General features: G+C 43.4%; 1 protein-coding gene across 1 annotated transcript in view; it reads left to right on the forward strand.

Moving 5' to 3' along the window:
- Nucleotides 1-3,074: 3,074 nt before the first annotated feature.
- The window catches only part of TMEM248 (transmembrane protein 248), a 29,820-nt gene continuing 26,982 nt past the window's right edge, over nt 3,075-5,912 (forward strand). Inside the window, exon 1 of the mRNA XM_010837404.1 lies at nt 3,075-3,205. The gene's annotated coding sequence lies outside the window, so the exon portion shown is untranslated. The remainder of the gene's footprint in view (nt 3,206-5,912) is intronic.

Below are 5,912 nucleotides of genomic sequence, written 5' to 3' on the forward strand. Positions count from 1 at the left end.
CAGCTGAGGGCCAAAGAATTGATGCTTTTGAACTGTGGTGTTGGAGAAGACTCTTGAGAATCCCTTGGACTGCAAGGAGATCCAACCAGTCCATCCTAAAGGAGATCAGTCCTGGGTGTTCATTGGAAGGACTGATGTTGAAGCTGAAACTCCAATCCTTTGGCCACCTGATGCAAAAAACTGACTCATTTGAAAAGACCCTGTAGCTGGGAAAGATTGAGGGCAGGAGGAGAAGGGGACGACAGAGGATGAGATGGTTGGATGGCATCACCGACTCAATGGACATGGGTTTGGGTGGACTCTGGGAGTTGGTGATGGACAGGGAGGCCTGACATGCTGTGGTTCATGGAGTAGCAAAGAGTCGGACACGACTGAGCGACTGAACTGAACTGAATATTCCATTGCATGGATATTGCCCATTTTGTTTATCCATTCATCATTTGGTGAATATTTGAGCTGTTTCCACTTTTGGGCTATGATATCGCTGTTGTGAACATCTGTGTACATCTTTTTGTTTCACCATGTCTTCCATTCTGTTGAGTCTCTAGGAGTGGAATTACAGGGTCAAATACAAACTCAATGCTTAACTTTTTGAGGAATTGCCAATCTGTTTTCCTAAGTGGCTATGCCATCTAACTTAAAAAAAAATTCCCCGTGGGGTCACAGGGATAAAGGCTTTGAAGCTGCTACTTTCACATTCTCCGTGGACTCAATAGTAAAGTATTAGATGGTGCCAATGCCGGCGGGATTCCTTCCATTATGGTTTTGGTCACAGCCTGGGTGACTCGGTTCCATAATTATTACATAGCTCAATCCCGGCTGCACCTGCTATGTTTTGGCATCTTCAGTTTGTGTGGATAAAAGGAGGGACAATAAAGTTACCCTTCTCTGGATATGTATGAAGGGACCTTTTTCTTCATCCATTCCGTTAATCTAGGGGCTTCCTCATGACCCATCCTCACAAAGGTATTAGCCAACAGAGGATGGGGTGGGGGTAGCCCAGATACTCCCTCTCTGGCTAGCAGACTTCAAAGCAGGGACAGAGACCCAATTCTAAAGGTCTCCGGAGGCTCATTTCCACAAATGTTTATTAGGACGATGTCTGTGATGATCTACAAAATGTCTCCATTCCTTTACTGAATAATCCCTTATTTCCATGGCTTCCTGCCCTCCACTCTCATCTTGCCCCACTTTAATTATCTTCATGGGTGTCACAGGCTGAGCTGATTCATCAAAAATTACAGCACCAGCCAGAGAGGGCAGAACTCAACCCATGGAGATTCTGAGCTTGCTTTCATTTGGCTAGTGCTCAAAGCAGCAACCATGGGACTGAATTTGTAGCTGACTTGACATTGGTCTGCATTTCCCTTCTGATCCATTTAAGCTCCTGGAGTTTGGATTCTTTCATTTCCAGATTTCACTTGACAGTTTTATTATCAATAAGTATCTCATTTCAAAATCTGTGCTATTTCAAACCAAGGATGGCTTGTTCGTTTTCATCTGCTTTATCGGAATTATCTTTTTTAGGAGCTGTGTTTGTTTATTTAAGTTATTATTTATTATTTGGCTGCATCTGGCCTCAGCTGCAGCATGCGGGATCTTTGTTGTCTCACGCAGTGAACGGTCTCTCTAGTTGTGGCTTAGCTGCCCACTGGCATGTGGGATCTTAGTTCCCTGACCAGGGATTGAATCTGAGTCCCATGCATTGCAAGGCGGGTTCTTAACCACCTGATCACCAGGGAAGTCCTATCCTTTTTCTTTTTAAATAATGCCTTAGCCATTAAGAGTGAGGAGGCTTTCAGTAAGTCCTACTTCAGACACCAGCTGCATGAATGGTGGCAATTAAGGAGAAGGGATACGCTACCCACTCCAGTGTTCTTGGGCTTCCCTATGGCTCATCTGGTAAAGAATCTGCCTGCAATGTGGGAGACCTGGGTTTGATCCCTGGGTAAGGAAGATCCCCTGGAGAAGGGAAAGGCTACCCACTCCAGTGTTCTGGCCTGGAGAATTCCATGGACTATAGTCCATGGGGTCGCAAAGAGTCGGACACGACTGAGAGACTCACTTTCACTTAACAGGGTTCAGTTGCTCAGGAAACTCATAGGGCAATGCTACAGTTTATTACAGGGAAAAATAAATAGCAACAGTATTAAAGTAAGGACATGCATTATAGCCAAAGACTATTCCATAGCAAAAGGTCTGGAAAGACCAGGTCCTATTGTCCATTTTTTATAAGAACCAAGACAGAAATCACTTTTTCTCTTGGATCAGGAACCATCAACATGTGCATGAAAACTTTGGAACAGGGAGCCCAAAGCAGAGTCCTTTAAAGATCTTGCCGGTCATATAGGTACATTCCTCAATGGCAGAGCCCCCTGTGGGGCCTCAAGAAGCCCAGGTGTAAATTATCAGTCTGATTATTATTAAAAGCTGACATAAACCATTCTAAAGCTCCTTGAACCCAAGGGTTTACAAAGCAACGCTTCATCAGTATGTTGACCAGGGGTTGGGACCCTGCCTGAACTTTCACAAAAAGTTAAAGTTTGTTGTGGTCTTACCGTGGTTAACTGTCACAGCACATATCTTTTGACAGCATTTTACAGTTTACACAACATTTGGAGGATTTTTTGTTGTTGTTGTTCAGTCGCTAAGTTGTTTCTGACTCTTTTGTGACCCCATGGACTGCAGCATGCCAGGCTTTCCTGTCCTTCACCATCTCCCAGAGTTTGCTGAAACTCATGTCCATTGAGTCTGTGATGCCATCCAGCCATCTCATCCTCTGCCACCCCTTTTTTCTCCTGCCCTCAATCTTTCCCAGCATCAGGGTCTTTTCCAGTGAGTTGGCTCTTTGCATCAAGTGGCCAAAGTATTGGAGCTTCAGCTTCAGCATCAGTCCTTCTAATGAATATTCAGGGTTGGTTTCCTTTAGGATTGACTGGTTTGATCTCCTTTTAGTCCAAGGGACTCTCAAGAGTCTTCTCCAGCACTACAGTTCAAAAACATCAATTCTTCAGTGCTCAGTTTTCTTTATGGTCTTCAACTTGAGTAAGTGGATGTTATTTTCTCCACCTTAGGAATGAAAAGTCTGAGGTTCGGAGTGTTTGTGACTTACTCAAGGGGATCCACCCAGTGAACAGCAAAGCCAGGACTAGACTCCAAATCCCACCTCCAACCAGAGTCTCCTGCTCTCCTTCCTGCTGTCGAGGTATACCTTCCTTCCCAGCAAATTGTTTATCCTCAGTGAGTCCGCCATCATTATCACCAATGACATCCTTTTGTATCTGTTGGAATTCACATTTCTTCTTTTATGAAATGTTTACTGTTCTTTCACTTATACAACAGTGTTTATTGATTCTGATATTTCATCAAGTGTAAGATGTTCATTGATTCAATAACAGCTTTTCAGAAAAAGAATTACATAAGTGTGTATGAAAATAGTGGAGTTAAAATGTTTTTATTTCTTTTTGGACTTTGATGCACAGAATTGACATGACTTATTTTTAATTTATAACAGCATATATTTATCCTGACACAATGACCTACCACACTGCTGTTCACTTTCACAATCCAGGTTTAAGTTTAGTTCACATTCACCAACTGATTTAAAGAACCTACGGCCACTTGTAGCTATTTATTGCTTGCATTGGCATGCTTGTCAAAGCCTCCACTTGTAATTTGATTGACTTTACCATCTTTAAGGTTGAAGGTATAATCTTGAGGATTAAAATATCTTTGGTTTAATTATTTTCTACTGGAAGTTAAGCAGCTTCTTTTGAAAACCAGCTGACAGCTATTAATACTTTTGTCAAAGGTAAGTGTTTCAGGGTACAGTCATTCTGTTTCACGACTCTTGAATGACTTCACAGTGGCATCTCCTAGGTTTGACCTACTTTAAGATACTTAGCAGCTTCTGCTGCCTTTGTCACATGATAAACCATCTTCATACTCAATGACTTTCTAATTCAATGGTGAATCACTGTTTTCCATTTTTATTAGCTATCTAGTGGATACAAAATAAAAATTTTAAGTTATGCATAAAATATAAACAATAACTTAAATTTGTTAAATAGCTGTGTGCTCATGACCCTTTTTAAGATAGGGAACATTCCAATTACCTTTGAATTGGCTTGTGCGCTTTTCCCCGAGTCCATCATTCTAACACTTAGCATGAAGACTGTGCATCTTTTTCTTAATGATTAATTGTTTAACGCTTTATTTAATTTTATTTTTGGTTGTTCTGGGTCTTTGCTGCTTTGTGCCAGCTTTCTCTAGTTGCAGTGAGTGGGGGTTACTCTTCATTGCAGTGCACAGGCTTCTCATTTTGCTGGTCTCTCTTGTTGTGGAGCATGGGCTTCAGCAGTTGCAGCATGCAGGCTTCAGTAGTTGAGGCCAAGCTCTAGAGCAAAGCCTCCGTAGTTGTGGCTTAGCTGCTTCGTGGCATATGGAATCTTCCCAGACCAGGGATCAAACCCATGTCCCCTGCATTGGCAGGCAGATTCTTACCCACTACGCCACCAGGGAAATCCTGTGCCTCTTTTTCTCTTGATTTTTGTCAGAGTTCTACCAATTATGTATGCATCTCTAAACAATATGTCCATTATATTAGCATGTTTGGAAATTTTTTTTACAGTGGAATTATGCTTCAATGTATCATTGTGTGACTTGCTCCCTGAGATTGAGCTTCTTTGCTGTGTCAGCAGTTTTCAATTATTTTTCACTGCTCTTTTGTATTGTATTTGATTATATATGAATATACCTAAGGTTTACAGGCTTGCATTTGACTGTATGAGCATTTGTTTTTCCCCTCCCCTTAATTCTTAGTGATTACAAACAGTGGTCTGGGGGCGGGGGTGGGAGGAAGACTCAAGAGGGAAGGGATATATGTATGCATGCTGCTACTGCTATTAAGTCGCTTCAGTCATGTCCGACTCTGTGCGACCCCATCGACGGAAACCCACCAGGCTCCCCCGCCCCTGGGATTCTCCAGGCAAGAACACTGGAGTGGGTTGCCATTTCCTTCTCCAATGCATGAAAGTGAAAAGTGAAAAGGAAGTCGCTCAGTCGTGTCCAACTCTTAGCGACCCCATGGACTACAGCCTACCAGGCTCCTCCATCCATGGGATTTTCCAGGCAAGAGTACTGGAGTGGGGTGCCATTGCCTTCTCCGATATGTATGCATACATTTGCCTAATTCACATTGTTGTGCAGCAGAAACTAACACAACACTGTAAAGCAATTATAGTCCAAAAACAACCAAAACAAAAAACGAACCAAAAAAATAGCGGTGCTATAAACATTACTAGGTCAATTTGTGCAGACGTGCAAGTGTTTTTCCAGGGTAACAGTCTCCGGAGATTATGTATATCTTCAAGTTTACTGGACAATGCCAATTTATTTTACAAAAATCTTTAAAATCATTTTACAAATAAATTTCATAATTTTGATTGCAGCAAGGGATACTTTTATCAGCAGTGATTAATCCCGGAGCAGAGAGACACACAGACACACACGCACACACTTTACACACACACCCATCAAACACTAAATATGCACTGCCTGAAGCCTTGTACAAAAAGCACAGGGACACACAGAGATCCACAAACATGCACCACTCATGCATACTCGGCGCAATCACTCTGACTACACACCACTCTTACACAGAACACGCAAAAGAACGTCCCGCACTCCACGCTGGCACGCACGCACCCCACGTACTCACGTGCGAGCCCGCCACGTGACCCGGCTAGGAAGCGTGGCCTCCGCCTCCAGCGACTGAGGAGTCTTGTCCCCGCCGCGCCGCCGTCGGACGCCAGGTGTCGGAGGTCAAGGCGGCGTTGGCCGTGGCGTTTTTTTCTACCCGGAAACCACGGAAGCCGGACCTGGTGACGAGACCGTGTCGCGGCGGCGGGAGC

Source organism: Bison bison, unplaced genomic scaffold (assembly GCF_000754665.1).
Source record: "Bison bison bison isolate TAMUID 2011002044 unplaced genomic scaffold, Bison_UMD1.0 scf7180017864072, whole genome shotgun sequence".
NCBI lineage: Eukaryota > Metazoa > Chordata > Mammalia > Artiodactyla > Bovidae > Bison > Bison bison.